This window comes from Ursus arctos, unplaced genomic scaffold, assembly GCF_023065955.2.
Source record: "Ursus arctos isolate Adak ecotype North America unplaced genomic scaffold, UrsArc2.0 scaffold_9, whole genome shotgun sequence".
NCBI lineage: Eukaryota > Metazoa > Chordata > Mammalia > Carnivora > Ursidae > Ursus > Ursus arctos.
In genome coordinates, this window is record NW_026623111.1 from 33,408,634 (window position 1) to 33,431,346 (window position 22,713).

The following is a 22,713-nucleotide window of genomic DNA, read 5'->3' on the forward strand; positions in this document are numbered from 1 at the left end:
AGGAATATAGTAGGTGGGATTGCCCATAGTATATAATTTTCACTTCCTTGCTGTCTTTTTTAGAGCTAGTTGAATTTACCAAAGTTAAATGTGAAAATGAGGTGACTCTACTCTAAAGAAGATATAAATCACCCCTTATCTCAGCCCTTGGAGATAACCATTTATTTTAGATGCTTTTGTTAAATGAACCCCTCCCCCCCCAAAAAAACCCCACACAAATGTTGATTTTGAGAATTTTATTTTGTGCATTTCCTACAGTGCATTCTAGTATTTTTACTTCAAAATCTTTAGTGACTGGGAAATTCCTTCATCAGCATTTGTTTTGTATTCTTTTTCCTTTTGTGTCTGAATGAAACTGTTTTATCTTGCAGGACCTTGTTTAATGAACTGAGAATCGTTGTTGAACATGTAATAATGAAACCTGCTTGCCCACTGTTTGTGAGAAGACTTTGTCTCCAGAGTATTGCTTTTATAAGCAGACTGGCACCAACAGTTGCGTAGTGTAACATCCAGCTAAGTTATATATAGTAGAAATAAGCATTTTTAGCAGTTGGTACTTCTGCTATGGGTTGTTAATTCCAGGTGTAAAACTGACCTCAATCCAATTTACATAAATGCATCTCAATGGAAAGATTATCGTTTTCCTGGCATGTTAAATCAAGCCTTTGAAAAAGGTCCCAAGAAAATTTTACTGTGCTGTCTTGTTAATGGTTAAGGAAGTTTCTATCTCGTGACAAATGTATCAAATTTTTTTAAATGCTGCTGTGCCTTTATCATGAAGTACATTTATTTCTCTTGTAAAAGTAGCTCTAAAATTTCTTTCAACCTAATTGGTACCCTAATTTTATATCTGGCATGATTTCATTATGGTAATATTAACATACATGAATTCATTATATTTTGAGACAGTATTCTTTTGCCATTCAGTAATTTTGGTTGATGATTTTAAAAGAAACATTTACCACTGTATTTAATTTCAAATTGTTATTAAATTGATCTTCTCCTTTGTTAGGATTTATTTTGGATATACCATTATAAGAGGAATTCTGCATGCTTCTTGCATCTTATGCTATGATCTTCCAAAATTTTATTCCCGTAACTACTTAATGTGGCTTTGAATATTTTTTAAAAAGGCTGAACTGTAAGCGTGTTAGCCAATTGGGTAAATATCTGGGGTCACAGCTGTTTTACATCAGAAAGCCTTAGTAGTTATACAGTTTTCCTTTCAGAGACCCATTAAGTAACCTTTCTCAAATAGGAAACCTTTTTACAAATGTGGACACATAGATGATTAGTATTATTATAGTTGATAGAATTGCTTAGATTCTTGACTGCCAGTTTCCTCGGTTTCTTAGGCTTGAATTTTCATAGACAGTTGGCAGCAGTTCAGATGTCTTTTGAAAGGAATGTAACTGAAGATTGAGCATATGCCATGCTTGGTGTCTGTTCTGAAGTAATAATGAAGATGATCCTGTAGATTACATACTTACCCATCAAATCTGATTTAAAAGGTTAAATGGAAATGTTTATAGGTAAGATAATTGATTGGGAATGGGACTGGAAGAGGAATTGTGGGGGAATAGTGTGCATTTTAATTTCGTAATGTATAAGTAAATTTGGGAGTCTTGGGTGTATTATGCAGCTGTGATTTGAGTTGTATAATATATTAAATCCTGTTTGTTGAGCTGCCATCAGCTTCTTTATAATATTCATTCTGATCTTTATTATTGTTGCATGATTGGAAATGTTTAAAACACTGCAAACATTTTAGTACACATTAATGTAATGGTTTTTGTAACCAGTTTTCTTCTGTCTGCATGTAATTGGATTTCTCAGATAGTAACTTGTCAGTAACATCAGTTTTCTTTTTGTTCAACTTTCCCATCTCTGGAAATGTGATATCTACTTGATAGCTCAATTGTAGCCAACTGTTTTTGTATTTTTGCAATATTTATCTACTAAGTTAGAAACGCAGCCTCATGCAATACAGTTGATTGGGCTGGGTGGGTGTGTGGCTAGCCTCATTATCAGCATATATGTAATCTGATGGTGTTAAGAACTCATTTTCTAGAGCAATAAAGTGACTATAATGTTAAGTAAATAGTATATTATTGATTCCTAATGATGTCTTTAAAAATTAAGTCTTGAATTATATCAAGAAATTTTGGCAGCTGAAGTCATATTTATTTTTAAGTTACTAGTTTTTTTGTTTTCTACAAGTTTTTTAAATCTTGAGATAATTTTAGATTTATAGAAGAGTTGCAAAAATAGCACAGAGTTCTTGTATACCTTTTACTCAGTTTCCCCTTATATTAATATGTTATATAACTATACAGCATTTATCAAAACTAAGAAATTAACCTTGGAACAATACTATTAAAGTATAGAACTTTCTCAAATTCCACCATTTTTTCTGTTAGTTAATTTTCTTCTTGTAAGCTGTTTTTATTGATTGTCTTCTAATGAAGTGTGAGTTTTTCCTCTTTAGTTTGGAAATTCCTGTTGGTCAAATAGATTTCCCTAAAGGAAATAATTTCACGTTGGTTCTGACAAAAATAATTTTAATATTAAAACTTAACAATGTGAATACCCTATGCTTTAAAAGTTGAGGCTTTTTATCACATAGCAGGATTATATTTCTGATATGCTGATGTTGGACTGTTCTTTAATGGAAGGCTTGATTTTTAAATAAAATGCTCCTCAACTCATGAAAAAGTAAATTTTGCAATTTGAGCATTACTAGATGTTTAGTTTGCATGAGATGGTAGCTAGGAATTCCACAATATGTATATGTACAACTGGCTGATTTGGCATTTGGAATTATAGTTTTAATACGTACATCTATCAAATTAAAATTAAGGAAATACAGTAGCAGTATATGGAATGAATGAAGTAGGAGAAACTATAGTATATAGCTGAACTTAATTTTACTTCCAGGTTTAAAAAAGTTAACACTCAGAATATCTAATTCTTGAGAAGCGGTGTAATGCTATTGTTCTTCTAGTACTTTTAGATATTAAACCCTCTTGGACAGGTGGAAGCCTAATATAAAACCCACTTTTATTATAACAAGAATTCTGTATTCTTTTTGTATACTTGATTCCTCATGAATTTAAACTCTATTTTAATATCAGTCCAAAGAAATTTCTTTTTTTTTTTTTTTTTTTTAAGATTTTATTTATTTATTCGACAGAGAGAGAGACAGCCAGCGAGAGAGGGAACACAAGCAGGGGGAGTGGGAGAGGAAGAAGCAGGCTCATAGCGGAAGAGCCTGACGTGGGGCTCGATCCCAGAACTCCGGGATCACACCCTGAGCCGAAGGCAGACGCTTAACCGCTGTGCCACCCAGGCGCCCCTCAGTCCAAAGAAATTTCTTAAATAATAATTTGTATTTAAATTTTCTTGGAGTAGAATTAACCAAGGTCGATGCTCTTGGAAGTAAGCGAGTAATTAAATTTAGGTACTTAGGAACCTCCCTAACAGGAAAAATCAAGGCATGCTGATATTGAACCAGAAGTTATGAAAGACTTAGGAGGTCTGTTTTATAACTATGAATTGTAAAGCTGTCAGGATACTTTTTCTAAAAGTCAAGATCAAAAATTCTGATTAGGTTTGTAAGTTTAGGACGTGAATATTATTCAACATGGAAAGGAAAATGAGTGTATATGTAGTAAGATAAGTGGAACCGAGAGACTTTGTTTTTTTTTTAAAGTTTGAGATCAGAGTGAATGAAATTAATTTTGAGGGATTGTGGTTAAAGACTCTTATCTAATCCTAAGGGGTTTATTTTGATTAATGTAGTTATTCTGAAACTCTTCCCCCACTCATGCCCGCCCAAATTCCCCTAGGAGCTGCTAGCCTCAAAGCTAACACCCAAATTTTAGACCAATTTTGATTCTTACTCTACTGTAATGAAAACCTCAAGGGAGAAAGTAACCACAGACAGTTACGGATGTGATCAGTAGGTGGCACTCTTTCCTCAGGTCACAGGCCCTGTTGCAAGGTTAAATGCCACCAAAAGTGTGGAGTCAGCTATAAAACTAAGGATCTGATTTCATCCTTTTTAATATGTAATTACTCAAAATTCAACAAAAATTTAGTAAGCGTTTACAATGTGTACATAGTAATGTATTGAAACTACGTTACTCTGTATTCAATTATAGTGAAATCGTAGTAAAATATTGAAATGTTGAAAAGCTGGAAGAGTACCCTGTTAATGTTTACTTTCTAGTCAAATGGTAAAACAGGCCACAATTAGGAGTGGCATTATTCAGACCATGGGCTCTGTGTTGTTGTTTTTTTCTTTATAAATAGTGCCTAAATCACCTAAATATACATCCTTTGTAAAATTGTTCTTCTTAATTTTCAGATGTGTAGAAAAATGGTACTTAAAATTTTTTCATGGTCATTTTGTAGGTGCACAAGGTATAGCCAGTTCAACCTCTTAAAATTGAGACTTTTCATGGTAATATAAAAGCATATTGAGAGTTTTGGTTATTATATCAAGAATGATACCTGGACTTGTAAATTCAGTTTGAGTTGCAGAGACAACTGATTTCTCTTTTACACCTCATTGGGATTTCTCTAGGATTAGGGGAATTCTGCAGAGGCTGTATGATAATGTCGTTCAGTAGGTAGTGTGCCAAAGGTATGTGTTTGTAAATCCAGGAGTCTTTTCCAGAGTTTGTTTTAATGAGCAGACCTCTTCTAATATTCAGAGTGGAAAGGTGTTACTGCATCCGTATTAAGGATAAGAAAGGAACTGCTAAAAGTTTGGAAGGATTCCTGGTAGTAATTATTCTAGGACATGTGTATCTTCTAAGGTGGTATTCAAGTGGGTTCTTAGAAGGAACCTGTTTTTTTCTGTGAGAGGGATAAACTGTAGAGTGCTCCAGTGCAGTACAAATAGGAAATCTGCATTGAATTTGAGGTGATGTGATAGGAGATAAAGTACAGTATTTTTAAAAATCTAAAGCAGATTCTTTTTCTTAGAAAAGTGATAAAAAATTGGTAGATGCCTTTGCTGAAATCTAAAAATTAATTCCTATTAAAGGAGAAGGAAAGTCTCAAGAGTCGTTTCACCTTTTCCTTCATAACATTCTTAAAGCTAACTTTTTCATATATTCACTCCTTTTAAGCTAATTTTTTTTTCTTGGTTCATGACAGTTGAATTCCAGATTTTCTTTTGTACCTTTAAAGCAGAACAATTGCTTTTGACATGAATTTTTGCTTACATATATATTTGTAAGTTGAGGCCAAATGGGCAAAGTCTTGGACAGGTAACATTTGTGATGTGTCTATATTGGAACAAATGTAAAAGGGTCACAAAGATTAGAAAGAGTCCTAAAAAACTGCTTGATTTATAAATGCATTAGTTCTGGTGCTCCATATAATGGGATATATTGAACTAAAAAATTTGTATATATAGTATGTCAGCATTTCTTAGTAACTTCTCTTGAATCCATTTTTAATATCTAATATTGTACAGGTTGGGGAGTTATACTCTTCAGGCCAATACTATCCAGACTGTATAAATTTATAAAATAAATTGAAAAATTCATCATTCTCCTGTATTCAAGACCAACACACATAAATGCTAATGTAGGGCTCAGAGGGGAAATATATTTCTCCTGAATATTTGAGAAAATGTGAAGTCCTTTCAAGAAAATCTAATAAACATAATAATCATAGCCTGCTGACACTAAGGAAAAAGGACCTCATTCGCTCTTTCTTTTATGCAGCGATTTACTGGTCCCTCCTGATTTCCAAATTGGATCACTGTAGTAAATTATCTATGCTGGTACCTGTGAAAGTAAGCCCTGGGATCCATATTTGTTTGTGTTCTGCTTAAATCAGCAAGAATGATAAATTTGATGGTGTGAAATTGAAAGTGTCAAGGGCTTTCTTTGGTGATTGAACGAAATGATGTCTCCACTTTAATTTCTTGTGACCCTTTTTCACTCTATGTGCTTTGTATATCTAATATTTATTTCAATACAAATTAAATTCTTGTTCCTTCATCTGTATTGTTATATATCTGAGATTTTATTGATGTAAAAATTGAATTGTGTAATAAAAATCTCTCTGGATTTAAGCAGATTTGAAAATGTTATGTTGCAAAAAAACATTTACAGTTAGAATTCAGCTTTCCATTGTGCTTCATTGCCTTCTTGTTAGAGTAAGGTGAATTTGAACACTTCTATTGTCCTCAGCCCATCACAAATAATAGAAATGGTGTAATTTTGTGGTCTAAGTTGAAACTGGAAAAAAAAAAGAAAAATTATAGTGGATCTCTCAGCTGTTTGAGTGCTTACTTCTGTACTTTTTTGTTTAGTGAGATTTATAGCCTAGTGGGTAAGTTATTTATAACCCTCAGATTATTTACAATATAGCCAGAGTACTAAATCAACACAGGGTAACATAGAGGAATATATTTTCCTTCTAGGTTTTAGAATTGGCAGATATTTTCTGTGGCAATTTTAACGACTTATACTAAACAAAATGCTGTACAAGTCAGTAGTTTATAGTATTTTTTTGGTTGAATTCTTCAACTTTGGACCTCTGCAACCAAAATGACCAAGCGTTCCAAGAGTAACAGACCATTTCATTTAAATAACCCAAAACTCTCAAGACAAAGAATTGAAACTTGGCAGTGATCCAGAATAAAATGGATGTATTTTTTTTGTCATTAACTCCTAAAAGATACAGTTGTATGTGCAGGTTTCTCTGATCCGAAATAATGATCCTTGATGCAGTGAACGATCAGATTCATGTTTTACAGTTCATTTTAGTAATATCCAAAGCATATAGTTCATCTTATGAAGTGTTTAGAAAATACCCTTTTTATTCTTTTATCTAAAAAGCTAAATTTCTTTTTGGGGCTTATAGGCTTATTGTGCTTATTTTGAATTAATATTTTATATATGAACTTCATATTTCTCTTTCCCAGGGACAGTCCTCAATTAAAAAAAAAAGCAGAAGAACATTTCTTTAAAAATACTGGAAGAGGGGCACCTGGCTGGCTCAGTTGGTAGAGCATCCGACTCTTGATCTCAGGGTTGTAAGTTCAAGTCCCACATTGGCTGTAGAGATTACTTAAAAAAAAAAAAAAAAGTCTTAAAAAAAATTGGAACAGCTTTTAGGAAACTATTTTATATGGGCATATTGCTGGGAATAAAATATGTTTTTGAAGTGAGTAAACATTTACCCTAATTAGAACCTACCAGAGGGTTGGCTTGTTTTTGACTTTTAATATTATAAAGTCAAAGGATCCGTAAGGCTTATTACTATTTGTTTTTTTTGTGTTCATTATAGTTGCTCTAACATGGTTTTGTGGCAGCTATAGTTTTTTGTTTGTTTGTTTGTTTTTTAAAGATTTTATTTATTTGACAGAGAGACAGCCAGGGAGAGAGGGAACACAGGCAGGGGGAGTGGGAGAGGAAGAAGCAGGCTCCCAGCGGAGGAGCCTGATGTGGGGCTTGATCCCAGGACCCTGGGATCAGGCCCTGAGCTGAAGGCAGACACTTAATGACTGAGCCACCCAGGCACCGCTGTGGCAGCTATAGTTAAGATATTTATGTAGCACTAATAGCTTTCATTAACATCAGTATTTTTAACCATTTGACATTAAAATGCCCGAATAACTTTGAAGCAGATTTGTAAAATCATTCTTATTCTATTGTCTGTATACTGGGAGTTATCAGATTCTCAAACTTTAAACATTAGAATCTTACTTTAATTACAAACACACTGTCCCCTACTGGCAAATTTTCTGAAAAATTCTAATGGCTCAGTTTGCATGTAATAAAAATCATGGTGGGGGAAAACATAGCTTGACTCCTGATTTTTATTTCCAGTTGGTTTTTATATTAAATGCTAATTAAGGTCATGAAGGGATTCTTATGATTTCAACCTTTAATGTTATGAAGAGTTTTTTAGACCATTATCATTGGTTAATAATCACTATTTCAAGATGCCTAAGTGAGCTAATGAATTTTTTCATTATGAGACAAGTAGACTTTTTGTCTTTGTTTTAAGACTGAAAAACCAGGGGTGCCTGGATAGCGCAGTCGTTAAGCGTCTGTCTTCGGCTCAGGGTGTGATCCTGGCGTTCCAGGATCAAGTCCCACATCGGGCTCTTCCGCTGGGAGCCTCCTTCTTCCTCTCCCACTCCCGGTGCTGTGTTCCCTCTCGCTGGCTGTCTGTCTGTCAAATAAATAAATAAAATCTTAAAAAAAAAAAAGACTGAAAAACCAGAATTCCAGACAAGCCCATGGGAATTCCTGACTGATAATTTGTGAAGGAAATTGGAGTACAACCCTCATTCAGACCATGCTCACTGAATGCACATTTTTATTGTCTAAGTGATGCTCTTAGGAAACAGCAGCCCACGGCTGTTCTTTGTGATACCATCATAATTTGGGTATTCATATAATTGTTTTTCAAAGTTTGTAGAATAAATCATTCAATACTTAGGAGATGCTTTCATGCATTTGCTGTTTGCCCCTCCTCAGAAGATCATCTTAGACACCTCACATGTCTTCAGAGTTTTGAGCAAGGATAAGAGGAGATAACCTCTCTAGTAAATGAACATTTTTTTTTTTTTTGGTTATTAATACTGATTCTCCTGTACATGGATCTCCTAATTATCATGCCAAGAAAAAAGTATTACATAACCATTTAAACCAAATATTCAACATTTTTTCCTTTGAAATAATATGTTATCACTCTCAAGACATCAGTAGAACTTAACCACTGGTTAAATATTTTAGTGTCATTTTGTGTAATCTTATTGATAAGGGCGATTTAGCCCGTCCCCTGTATTTTCACATTTTGTTATCACCATATATGGAATATACAAAAAGCCCTTTGAAAATACAAAGCAATGGGGCGCCTGGGTGGCACAGCGGTTGGGCGTCTGCCTTCGGCTCAGGGCGTGATCCCGGCGTTCTGGGATCAAGCCCCACATCAGGCTCCTCTGCTATGAGCCTGCTTCTTCCTCTCCCGCTCCCCCTGCTTGTGTTCCCTCTCTCGCTGGCTGTCTCTATCTCTGTCAAATAAATAAAATCTTAAAAAAAAAAAAAGAGAAAGAAAATACAAAGCAAGTTTAGGTTGCAATTAGCCACTAGTAAATCTGGTTGTAAATCATGGTGCTAAGGCATATAGAATCTTTGAGGTTTTTTTTCCCCTGACTGTTGATCAGGGCTCTTAAAAAGAAACACATATCCAGGATCCCAAGTTTTCAGCTATTTACTGTTACCCAAAGAAAATAAACTGAAAGGATAATGTCACACATGCCAACATCCATAGGAGTTCTAATAATAGATGAAGTTGTCGGTGAAGGACTGCTTTGAGCAATGGGAAGACTGAAGCGAGCAGGAGGGTACATGGGCATTGACATTCAAATTAAAACATTTTGACACTCCCAGTCTCTCACTGTGGACCCCATTCAGCAACAGGCTACCAGCTTGTGGTCTTCCTGGGCCAGTATACACTTTAATGGTGAATAGCTCTGGCCCAGACTGTCTTTGGTTTACTGCTGTGGGAAACAGGGCTGGATTACATTAACCTCAAGAACTCATTCCTTTTGCTGAGATCCGTCCCCATCTCTTTGCCCTGTGCTCCATCCTTGTTACCCTGTCCCTGACCCACATTCCTTTTGGTAGAGAAAATACTGAAGTTCAAACCCTGCACGGCTCCAATCTTATTCATTACTCCTTTGCCAACAATTTTCAATATTGGCCAGAGATAGAAGAGAAGGGAAAGGAGAATGGGCATCTCTCAAGTCGGGGGAGAACCTCAGGCCCCTGTGGCCTAAGGCTTAGTACTTTCCCACTTCTCTGAAGTAACTGAAAGACAAACCCAGGAGAAAGAACTCGCTGAGGCCTAGAGCTGAGCTAGAGTGAAAAGCCCCCAGCACTCGGAAGATCTATTGAAGACCTATTGATGAAGCATCATTCCACAAATGCTCCCATTGTTTCCTTTTTTCTGAACTTAACCCTGCCTCTATTTCCATTTTCTCTACCTCCGGACATCTCATGAACCTTTCTTTTGGCAGTGCCCGTAACACTTGCCCCATTGTTCTGTTGCATTTACCCTGCAAAACCTCAATCTCTAAAGTAATACCTCCCTGCACCTTCTCTCTCACAGTATTCTCTGTCTTACACTTGTTAGTGTTACTCACATCTTGTATACCTTTCTTATTCCTTGTCTGCTGTTACTATTAAATCTCAGAAAGGTATGTCAAAGTCTGTTACTGTGATAACAGATTTGTCAGTTTCTCTTGTAATCTCAATTGCCTTGTGTATTATTTTAAGGCTATATTATTAGATGTAGGCACTTTAAGAAGTTTATTTTTTAGTTGAACACTTTCTATAATGACCCTCTAACTCTTGAAAATAATTTTTGCTTTAAATTTTATTGTTGATTTTAATATAGGTATACACAAGTTTCATTTGCCTAGTTTCTTGCCTGACATGTCTTCCTATTCTTTATGCTTCAGGTGTGTCTTGTTTTTTTTTAGAGAGGGAGAGGGGAAGAAGGAGAAAGACTCTTAAGCAGGCTCCATGCCCAGCGCGGAGCCCGACGTGGGGGGCTCCCATCTCACAGTCCTGAGGTCATGACCTGAGCTCAAATTAAGAGTCAGATGCTTAACCGATTGAGCCACCCAGACACCCCTAGGTGTGTCTTTTATGAAGAGCTGCTCTGGATTATTCTATGATCAGCTTGGTCAAGCTGAGAACTACATTTTCCCAGAATTCCCATTCCTGGGTTAGAGTGGGCCCAAAGACGAATTTGTGTGAGAATTGACAGGCCGAAGTGTTAAAACTTGCGTTATCATGTTTTAAGTCAACACCTTTCTGTGCAAAAAAAGAAACTGGACCTATTAAGAGAATCCCTGCCCTGGCCTTAAAATACAAAGCCTTACGTTGGCAGTTGGATTTTTCCAGGGATATAAAGGCTTATGGAAGGGACAAAGCAAAATTGCTATTACTTGGCAAACATCACATCAGCTTCTGGAATTGTGAGAGCTCTCTCCCGAAGTACATCTTCAAAATCAGTAAATGATTAAAAGTCCTCTCTAAAACATGCTCTTTCTGAACTATCCCAAATGAGTGCATAAGAAGGATGCAAAAATAGTCTAAGAAATGCTCGAAACTAAATTTATCTGTAATATGCAGAGAATGAGGCCCAGAATTACAATCCTTTCGTCTTTAGGGAATTTGCCAGAAATTGGGAGCGACTTCATTCTTTTATCCCAAGTGAGACACCTAGAAGTAGTGGAGATAAGACCATTATCACTGGAGGGCAGTGGAGCATGGCCCAGCTCTAGGGCTCTGAAATCTGACAGGCTTGGTTTCAGTCAGTTCTTAGCCCTGTGATCGGTTTCTCCTATCAAATGGGGTTACTAGGACCCCAGGCTCTGTGAGATGATAAAATGAGCTAAAGCACAGAGTGTCAGCACGGTGCTTCACATGTAAGGGCATACAACATTTTGGCTGTCATCATCGTCCTCATCATCTGTAATTTAGAACAATTCTGTGGAGTGCTTTATTGAATAACTTGAGTAGTTAACATAATTTCCCACTTATCTATATTCCAAACAGAAAATAACTGTAATTATTTTCCAGGTAGTGTTTAGTAATAATTGATGTTTGTATCAATGACCACCTCCCATTTTCTCCCTTACCCAGGTTCTGTAAAATGTTGAATTGTCAGAAGTTTGAATTTTGGAAATTACATGATATTGTGATATAATGGTAAGAGCACAGAATCTGGTTAGAACCCAGAATACAGTAGTAACTACTTCATACAGATCTATGACCTTGGGTAATGCATTTAATCACTCTTGACATCTTTTCTCTTTTGAAAAATAGGGAGTAATATAGGATCAAAATCATTTATGTATGATAGGATAGAGTTTTCTTCCCTGCCACTCCCTTCCATTTTCTGGAATGTTGTATTCTAAAGGCTACATTATTAGAAGGCTGTTTTAAAAGTAATGTTACCTAAAATAGTGAAGGAGAAAAAGTATCAGTGCAATGAGGAAAGACCTAATTGCATTAAATATTTTATCTGGGGGAGTGGGGGTTAGACTCCATAAAGTCTTCCCCCTTTTGCCTCATGCATATTCAAGTTCTAAAATCTGCCCACAACAAAAGTAGAACTAGTTGGAGCAGAGAAAGACTGGCAACACCCTTTGGAGGCAAGACCCAAGAAGAGCTGGAGTTGAGATTCTGAGGAAAGTGTAAGTATATCAAAACAACTAAGAGACTCTGTGTGTGTGTGTGTGTGTGTGTGTGTGTGTGTGTGTGTGGAGAAGCAACAGAAATATAATGCAAAGCACAAATGCAAGCCACATATGTAATTTTAAATTTTCTAGGAGCACATAAAAAAACAGTAAAAAGAAACACGTGAAATAAATTTTTGTAATGTTTAACCTACTGTATCCAAAATATTCAGCAGTTATTATAATTTATATATTTTATATTCTTTTTTTAATATTGTTTTTGAAATCCAGTATATACTTTATTCTTATAGCACATCTCAATTCACACTAGCCATATATCAATCACATGCTTATTCTGCACATATAACTAGTGGTTAATTTATTGGACAACATAGGTACTGAAGGTATGAAGGCAGGTAAGAGAGTCTCTGGTGAACTTGGCCTTAGCAATGTTGCTCCCCCAGGGGCTAGGAGTAAGACTCCATGGCTGCGAATGGCGCTTAGGGGCTAGCCGGATGGAGTAAAACAATGACTCTAATCTCCACTGGCTTGTGGGCTTTGTGTGGTTTGGATTACGTGGCCTGAAAAATGAAGTTGGGATTGAACGGTTCTTTGGGGTTTTGTGTATATGTTAAATTGGCCAAATTAAGACTGTTAGAGATTAAACCACCTTTCTTTTCCGTAATGATGGTGTATTAGTCTACTTGGGCTACTACAGCAAGATACCATAGACTGAGTGACTTAAACAACAAAATTTATTTTCTCAGAGTTCTGGAGGCTGGGAAGTCCAAGGTCAAGATGCCAGCAAGGTAGATTTCATTCTGAGGCCTTTTCTCTTGGCCTATAAATAGCTACCATCTCACTGTATGTTCAGATGTGTGTATGTGGAGAAGGAGAAAGATCTCTTTCTCTTCCTCTTACAAGCCCGCCTGGCCTATTGGCTTAGGGCTTGCCCCTATAATTTAACCTTAATTACCTCCTAAAGGCTCTGTCTTCTAATACAGGCACACTGGGGGTTAGGACTGCAATATAAGAATTTAGGGGTTGAGGGGGGAACCCAATCTCTCCACAATATATGGGCTTAGTGTTTAAGATACATATGTAGAAAGTATCTTATAACTAAGAAATAAAAGTGAAACCTGAGAGATGGTAGAATGACACTTTAGAGTGTAGCTGTGATAATAGCACTTTAATCTGTGAGTAAAGGATCTGTGGCCATGTTCAAGGCTGGCTCTGCCAGGAGGTGACCTGAGGCAAGTCACTTATGTTTTTAGGGCTCAGTTTCCATATCTGTAAAACAGGTAATACTTATCTCTTGAAATGTTTGTGAGCTTAATAATGGATTTAAAGTGCTTTGTGAACTTTAGTGCTATTTAAGTTTTTGGTGATGTTATCAAATTATCACATCCTGCACATAATAAGCAATGAAGTTGTTTTTTTTTTTAAGATATTATTTTTAAGTAATCTCTACACCCAAAGCAGGCCTTGAACTTACAACCCTGAGATCAATAGTTGCATGCTCTACTGACTGAGCCAGCCAGGCACCCCCACTGAAAATACTGTCTAGATGACTTCAGCAGAGTAAGGATGATTGATATCCATCATTCTATGTATCAGGTAGTGTTAATGCTAAAGCTCTCTAGTAATGTAAGAGGGTTTATACTAATGTTGAGAATACATATATTTCTGCCTTTTGATTCTTAGAAAACACATTAAATCATAAATGCTAATCCTGTATGTCCGAAGCATGAAGTCATCAGAATGTTCCCAAACCAACCGTCAATAAATGGTGTCAGTTGTACCTTCAAAATATATTCAGAATCAGTCTACTTCTCTTCACTCGCCCCAATCACCACCATGGACCAAACTGTCTTCATCTCTCACCTCGTTTGTTACAGTAGTTTTTCACTTTTCTCTTCCTTCTGCTTTTGTCCAGTGCCTTTCCCTATGTCTTTTTTCAATGCAGCAATCATAGTGATCCTGTTAAATCATACATGTCTCCTCTGCTCAAAGCCCTTCAGTGTTTCCACTCTCAAAGCCCCTGCAGTAACCCACCGGTACCTACTGGCTCACTCTCCTCTCGGTCCTCATCGCCTACTACATTTCCCCTTGTTCACTGTGTTCCAGTCACACTGGTTTCCTTGCTGTTCCTTGAATGTGCCGAGTACACGTCTGCTCATGCACACAAGTACTCCTTGTTTCCCTTCTACTTAGAATGTTGCCCTAGATATCCATTTAACTCATTCCTTTACATCCTTCAGGTCTTCATTCAAATGTCATCTTGGTCAGACCTGTCCTTTTTCTTTTTTTAAATTAATTTGTTTTTTTAAAAATTATTTATTTGGGGGAGGGAGAGGGAGAAGCACACTCCCCACTGAGTGTGGAGGCCTATGTGGGGCTTGATCTCACAACCCCGAGATCATGACCCAAGCCAAAAATCAAGAGTTGGACGCTCAACCAACTAAGCCACCCAGGTGCCCCCCCTTTTTTTTAAACTTAAATTCAAAATTAACATATAGTGTATTAGTTTCAGAGGTAGACTTAAGTGATTTTATCAGTCTATATAATACCCACTGCTCATCACATTACATGCTCTCCTTAATGTCCATCACTCAGTTACCCCATCACCCCACCCCACTCCCCTCCAGCAACCCTGTTTGTTTCTTATGATGAAGAACCTCTTATGGTCTGTCTCCCTCTCTGATATTGTTTTATTTTTCCCTCCCTTCCCCTATGATCCTCTGTTTGTTTCTTAAATTCCACATAAGAATGAGATCAGATAATTGTTTTTCTCTGACTGACTTATTTCACTTAGCATAATACCCTGTAGTCCCATCCACGTCGTTGCAAATGGGAAGATTTTGGTTTCTTTTGATGGCTGGGTAGTATTCTATTGTATATACATACTACATCTTCATTATCCATCTGTGGATGGACATCTGGTCTCTTTCCAGTTAGGCTGCTGTGGACATAGCTGCTGTAAACTGCTGCTATAAAGGTGCGTGTGCCCCTTCGGATCACTGCATCTGTACCTTTGGGGTAAATACCTAGTAGTGCAATTTTTGGGTCATAGGGTAGCTCTATATTCAATTTTTTGAGGAACCTCCATAGTGTTTTCCAGAGTGGTTGCACCAGCTTGCATTCCCATCAACAGTGTAAGACGGTTCCCCCTTCTCTGCATCCTTGCCAACATCTGTCGTTTCCTGACTTGTTAATTTTAGCCATTTTTGGTCAGACCTTTCCTGACCACCCTATTTAAATGTGCCACACTCCATCCCTGGCATTTTCTTTTCCTTAGCTGCTTTATTTTTCTCTACAATGCTTACAGTCTTATAGTGCTTATCATATGGCATGTAGCATTATCATATATTTACTTTATCATCTGTCTCCCCTGCCAGAGTGTAAGCTTTATTAGGACAAGAATCTGTTCCTGTTTTTTCATTGCTAAAAGCCAGTTCCTAGAACATATATTGGATTCAGTAAATATACACTGAATGTTTGAAACAACCCCCCCCCCCAATATGGGTGTAGAGATTACTAAAAAAAAAAAAAAAAAAAAAAAAGAACAAAGAAAATTGCAAAAGAATTTCATTAAAAAAAATTCCATGTCAGGAGACCTGGATTTAGATAGAAATGTTATGTTTAATCTGGAATTAATTTGTTGTTTTTTATTTTAGAAATAATTCATAAGGGGCGCCTGGGTGGCACAGCGGTTAAGCGTCTGCCTTCGGCTCAGGGCGTGATCCCGGCATTATGGGATTGAGCCCCACATCAGGCTCCTCCGCTATGAGCCTGCTTCTTCCTCTCCCACTCCCCCTGCTTGTGTTCCCTCTCTCGCTGGCTGTCTCTCTCTCTGTCAAATAAATAAATAAAATCTTCAAAAAAAAAATTAAAAAAAAAAAGAAATAATTCATAAAACTCCAACATGGTTAGTCTAACTGTTCTATACAATCAAATGCATATGCTTGAAAGGAACAACCCAGCAAAGAGATATGCTCTTAGCAAGAAAGATCAGGACCACCGTAGCCAGCCCCTTGGCAGCCCAGCGACCTGTGGGCAGAGCAGGCCAGTAGGTGTGGAGGAAGCCAGGGGTGGGCTCAACCAGTAGCTTTGGGGTACCAGAATTTGTTTCTAATAGCAACTGTTAAACAGTCAGTTTTCAGATTTATTTTTCTTCATTCCTGATTTTGTTTCTAAGCTTTGTCAGTTGCATGTTTTCTCATTTCACATCCTGATAAATAATAGCCAAAACCCATTGCCTAGAATATGATTTCCATCATGAACTTGTACTTCTTGGCCAGAGGGTGGAATGAGTAAACAGTCTGATGCTTTACTTATGGAAAAGGAATGAGTGTGAGCCCATTATCAGAAAAAGCAGCAGGGGTGTAAAATATTGGGCTGCCTCAGAGCTTTTCCTCTGCTACCCTAAAAACTATCCAGCAGCTAGGTCAGTGAGCAGCCTGCTGCGGAGCCCGTTCAAAGACATTAGAATCCAGGACTAGGCTCGATTCCATTTAACCACTTTTTCCCATAAACATTTTTTTTTTCATTCTTTTTTCCAAGTGTGGGACAGGAATGACTCTGCCACATTATTAGAGATTTAAGTTTAGAATTCATTGTCATTACTGCACAATTTAGTTGCTGAAATAACATGTAGCAGAGGCTTCCCTGCAAGTTAATGAATAATTATTTTTTGTACTCTGGCCTCTGATTGCAATTCGTTTGTCCCAGCCATATGTGGTTAGTAATTATTTTTTTGACACTTTCTAAAATGTTTTTAGCTTTTTAAAAAATATTTTCCTGCTTATTTTTTATTTCCTCATTTTAGTTCCTTTCTGTTTATTAAATTCTTCCATTTGCCCCAATTCTTTGAAAAGTCTCCTGGCTCTTTATGGTCTCTTTCTGTTTAGGTATGAAGAAGAATGTGAAATGCTTTAATTGATTTATTCCTTATTGTAAATAAGCCAAAGCCACAGACAAGCTTGTTTACCATTTTACAGACACAGTTTAGGCTTCAGCCTACAAGGGCATATTTTCAGCTTGTTACAAAACATGCTTTGGCTTCCCTTCTCCAAAGTCTGCTCCTTCCTAACCAGGAAACAGGGTGGGGACAGTTTTTACACTCCTGCCGCCCCCCCCACCCCCGCTGTGCTCTCTTTAAAATAAATAAATAAATAAATCTTAAAAACAACAACAAAACACTAATCTCATATTTAATTTAAAAACACTCATGCCCCTCTAGGGTAGAGTATACAAGACCTGTGGTTCCAACACACTTTACACACACCTCTTTCTCTTCCATGTGCTTGCTCTTTGGATGGTGCGGTCAGGAGCTCAACAAGGGAAGCAGGTGATCTCTCAAATGCATGAGTGTGGTAAAGTTGTTGTCCCCTTTCTGGAAGTCATTGTGGCTTAATCTAGCTACTTGTCAGTGAGGACACATGGGGTTCCCCGACAGGCCTCACTGAGGAGAAATTCAATCCCAAGCAGCTCCCTATGCTTTGATAGTTCTTTGCAAGACTTGCTGTGTCCATCAGCTGACTACTGGCTAGCAGTGGTGAAGTACATTGACCTGATACACACATACCTGTTGCCCCATGTTAATCTTGAATAGGATATGAAAAGGATATCCAAATGGCTAATAGAGATTTGAAAAGGTATCCAGTTTCATTTATCATCACGGAAATGCAAATTAAAACTATAACGCCATGCCGCTCCATACCTACCATGAGGTTAAAAAAAAAGATAGTAGCAAATGTTGGTGCAGTCATGAGGAAACAACTTTCACATACTGCTATTGGGAGTGTGTATTGGTACAACTACTTTGGAAAACTGCTAGTAACTACGAAAGCTGGAAGTTTGCATACCGTATGACCCACTAATTTCAGTCATAGGAATATATCCATCGGAAACACATGCACATGTCCATGATAATTTGTATTAGCCCCAAACTGAAACTACCCAAATCCTAATCAGCAGTAAAATGGGTAAATTGTGGGATATTCATACAATGGGATCTTATATAGCAGCGAGAATGGACACAACAATATGAATCCCACAAATATAATACTGAGGTTAAAGAAACTAGACTCTTTCATATGTACTATGAAAGAATACACAGTGTATAATTCATGCATATAAAGTCCCCAAACAAGGAAGATCAATCTATGTTGTTAGAAGCAGGATCTGTGTTACCTTGAGGGTTGGGAGAGTAGTGACTGGAAGGGGAGATTCTGGGAAGCTGGTAATGCTGTGTACAGGTAACAGTTTTGTTCCTTAAAATCTTTAGAGGTGCGCCCTCAAGATTTGTGCTTTCTTCTGTGTATTAAACTTCAATAAAAAGTTAAATTTTTAAAAACCCACGAGAATTTCTTTTGGTGCCCCCACCTGTGGCTTTGTGGAAGAAATTTACTCTCTTCACAAATGCTGCCCTCCCCAAAAGCACCGAATCTACTTCCTCTGAGTCTCCAGCTTATTTTTCTCAAGGATAAAGGTTATCAAACACTTCAGTCTCCTTTGTCCCCAGGAGTATTTAGTAACTTGATTTTCCCAAATGTAATACCTGTAATTCCCTGATGACTAACCTCTGAGGAAAGGAGCCAGGGGCACATGGTTATATATATAAAATTCATATATATAAATATAAATTTACATATAATACTTCCTTCCCAACTTATGAAGTGAATTGCAGAAGGGGTTATTATTGGAGAAGCTAAGATGGATAAGAGAGCTAGGACCCAGGAATATGGTCATCATTGGAAAGTCATACTTTTTATTCCTGGATGTAAGTGGCAAAGAGTGAACCTATTGAATGCAAGTGGAGTTAATATATAGTTATTTCACATAATTGTGCTTAAGAAACAGTTACTTCACAGAATAATGTGGGGAGAAAACCCATCAGAACAACCACTCTCTGCCTCTCCCCCGTGCACCCGATGCTCACACACCTATAGATTTGGAGTCAGAGGACCTGTGTTTGATTCCATGTTCTAGCCCACCTTGCTGAGTGGTGTTGGGAAAATCACTCAACAGCTCAAAAATGGAGAGGAGGATTAGCAGCCTGGGCAGACACCATATCAACTTCACATTTCACTTTCTTATGCAGATGTTTGTCTCTACATACAAACTGTGTGCAGACCCACACCACTTCTGACCATGCCTGTGCAGTGGGCACTGACACTCTTGGCCGTGGCCAGGTAGTCTCCCTTTTATCTGCACGTAAGCTCTTTTCTTTTTGAAGTGTTTAGGTGGGCAAGCTCCCTCTGCCCCCAGTCCTGAACGCAAAAAACAACATGATGCCCACGAATATACGCATTCAAAATGAGATTTGTGTTCTTAGCATACCTCATGATAGAACCACTCACTTTATTTTGCAATGGATTATCTAAGTCAATTTTCCAAATAAATGGCCAAGTTTGTCTCATGATCAGAATCACTATTTTCCCAAAGCAATAGACAAGGTGAAACCAAGGAAGAGCCGGCTCAATTACAGAAGCAAGTTCCTGAAAGATGTAGGAACATCTTCAGAGTGCATAGAAAACCCTGCGGGTGTTGTGGTGTATGCTAATAATCAAATGACACTTCACTCCTTTCCTACTTCTATTTCCATCTCTCTGACTTAACAGTTATCTTATATTTAGTCATCTATTTATATCACAAATCCTCTGAAACTTTATTTTTTGAAACTCAGTATCATGTTGATCATACGTAAAAAAAACCTAGGGACATACTCTCTTGACCTACATTTCAGGAAACAAAAGACATGTTGTCATTCAAATCTTTTGAAAGACTTCGTATTTTCCTCCAAAGGATAAAACCCACTGACTTAAAAAGTAACCTGTGGTGGTTAAAAGCAAGATCTCTGCCTTATTTTCCTCATCTATAACTTGCGTAAGTGTTATGAATGAGATAATGCACACGGAGAGTGTGGTAATTAGTAAATGATCAATATTATTACTAATAATATTATTTTTAAGTAAACTGTGCCCCAAACGTGGGGCTCAAACTCACAACCCCAAGATCGAGCGTCACATGCTCTACTGACTGAACCAGCCAGGCACCCCTAATAATGTTACTATGTGAAATTATGTGTTTAAATTTTCTGTCTCCTCTGATAGAAAATAAGCTCCGTGATACTGGAATCTTACCCATTTAGTACATACAGGCAGCTGCCGAATGTGTCTGAAGTGGAGCAGTAAGGCAAAGTCTCTTGGTAAGGATGGGATTTCTCAAAGAATTTAGGGTCACAGGAAATTATCCCAAGGAACTCTAAAACTGACGTTGCCTCAATTTTCAGCACTTGGGGAAATTTTGAGGACTGTCCAGCAGGACAAGTATATAATGACAATATAGGTGTAAACACCAGCACAGCTGCAGAAGTATTTTTTTTTTTTAAGATTATATTTATTTATTTATGTGACAGAGAGACAGCCGGTGAGAGAGGGAACACAAGCAGGGGGAGTGGGAGAGGAAGAAGCAGGCGCCCAGCGGAGGAGCCAGATGTGGGACTCGATCCCGGAACACCAGGATCACGCCCTGAGCCGAAGGCAGGCGCTTAACGACTGCGCTACCCAGGCGCCCCTGCAGAAGTATTTTAATTCAAGTCCATGGAGACCTTATTATTTGATAGAGCAACGCGAGGCTTAAACAAGATAACCCAGCATGATTTACTTTATTCTTCAAATTTATTTGGCAAGTCAAGGCTTCTGGAGGTTTATCAAAATTAATACAGTATCCAAGTTAAGAAACCAGGGAGTATTTCAAGAAGCCAAAGCAGGCAAGCATTATAGTGAAGGTCAATGGATATTTACATAAAATTAGAGCTAAGCCTTTATGTATTTTATATTATAGAGTTGGATTTCTGTGAAAATCTATTTACAAGGAAGAGATAGGAACTTTCCAGTAATAGATATTTGGGTAATCTTGAGGTTATGGATATTTATGGCACAATATTTTTAAATGTCCACTTAATTTTTTTCTTAAGAGAAGGAAGGGAATCAAGTAAGTGGTGAAATTATTATTATTTTTAAAGATTTGTATTTATTTGAGCAGAGGGGGAGAGAGTGCTGCACCACAGGGGTAAGGGGGAGGGGGGTAAGGCTTCCCGTGGGGCTCCATCCCACCATCCAGAGATCATGACCTGAGCTGAAATCGAGAGTGGGACACTTAGGTGCACCTGCGTGGCTCAGTAGGTTGGGCGTCTGCCTTCAGCTCAGGTCATGATCCCAGTGTCCTGGGATGGAGCCCCATCCAGCTCCCTGCTCAGCAGGGAGCCTGCTTCTTCCTCTCCCTCTGCCACTCCCCTAGTTTGTGCTCTGTCGCGCCGTCTCTGTGTCAAATAAATAAAAAAATCTTAAAAAAAAAAAAAAAGCGGGACGCTTAACCAACTAAGCCACTGAGATGCCCTTACCAATTAACGTTTGTCATAGTAGTTAACTTTGTTTACCATTCTTGTGATAACTTCATCACTATGATTTCACTAATCTGGTTATCTCAATTAGCATAAAAGACTGTTTATTCTCTCAAAATTAGGAACATGCTAATTTATTTCCCTTTGAAATAGCTATTGTGTAGTAACATAGTTAAGCTACTCAGATTGATTTCAAAACAAACCACCATGCATTCCACTCTATTTGTTGTGCCAGCTATTGTTTTACCCCCTTGGAAAAAGCAATGTACAAAACCTAAGATTCCAGCATCCTGATGCTTATTTTCTATTCTGAGAGAAAGTTAAAAAAAAATACAGATAATTTCAAATAGCGATAAGCATTTTGAAGAAAATATACAATGCAACCCGGCAGAGAATAACCAGACCTACTACATAGAGCCAGGGTTAAGGAAAGCCTGTCCCGAGTTTGCGCTGAGACCTGAACGAGCTGTCAGGGGTAAACACCACGGTGAATATTGTTCTGGTTTCTTTCTGTCTAGAACCAGACTGACTCCTTTTCCTATGTCTGCACATCTCCGTTTACTCAGGCAAATCTTGAACATATGAAAGTCTTACTTTACTACATTACACACGAGAATCAGGTTCAGAGGTTAGCAAGGCATGTACTGATGCCAAAGTGAGTACTTGCTACACAAAGGTGTGTTACAAAGAGAACGACGTACTGTTGCAAGGTTCGGAGACCGTTGAGTTCGGTATGTTAGCCGCCGCTTAGGCTCATCCAAGAAGGCTCCTCAAAGAGGTTAAGAAAGCCAGCATCCTTCCTTTCCACCTTTCTTCCCATTTCCAACACCTTCGCCCAGGTTTCGAGCTCAGAAAATAGAAAGGAGCAGGCAAATGCCGGAAAAGGCCCTGTCACTTCTCCCAAAGCCTTCCTAGCTGTTCAGATGAAAAGAATTTACGCGATGATTTCTAACTACAGCGAAAAGATACAGATGCGGGCGAAAAAAGGGGCTGACACCAATTGCCGACTGCAGCCACGCCCTGCCCGCGCAGCCAGTCACGGTCTGCGGAGACAAGGCCCCCCCCCCATTTGCGC

At 37.9% G+C, this 22,713-nt stretch overlaps 1 long non-coding RNA gene across 1 annotated transcript; it reads right to left on the minus strand.

Moving 5' to 3' along the window:
- Positions 1-221: 221 nt before the first annotated feature.
- On the minus strand, positions 222-22,670 carry LOC130543198 (uncharacterized). Its single transcript, XR_008958358.1, has 2 exons — positions 22,340-22,670; positions 222-8,205 (listed from the first exon to the last, which is right to left on the minus strand). It is a non-coding gene; the product is annotated as an uncharacterized LOC130543198 (long non-coding RNA).
- Between the last annotated feature and the right edge of the window lie 43 nt (positions 22,671-22,713).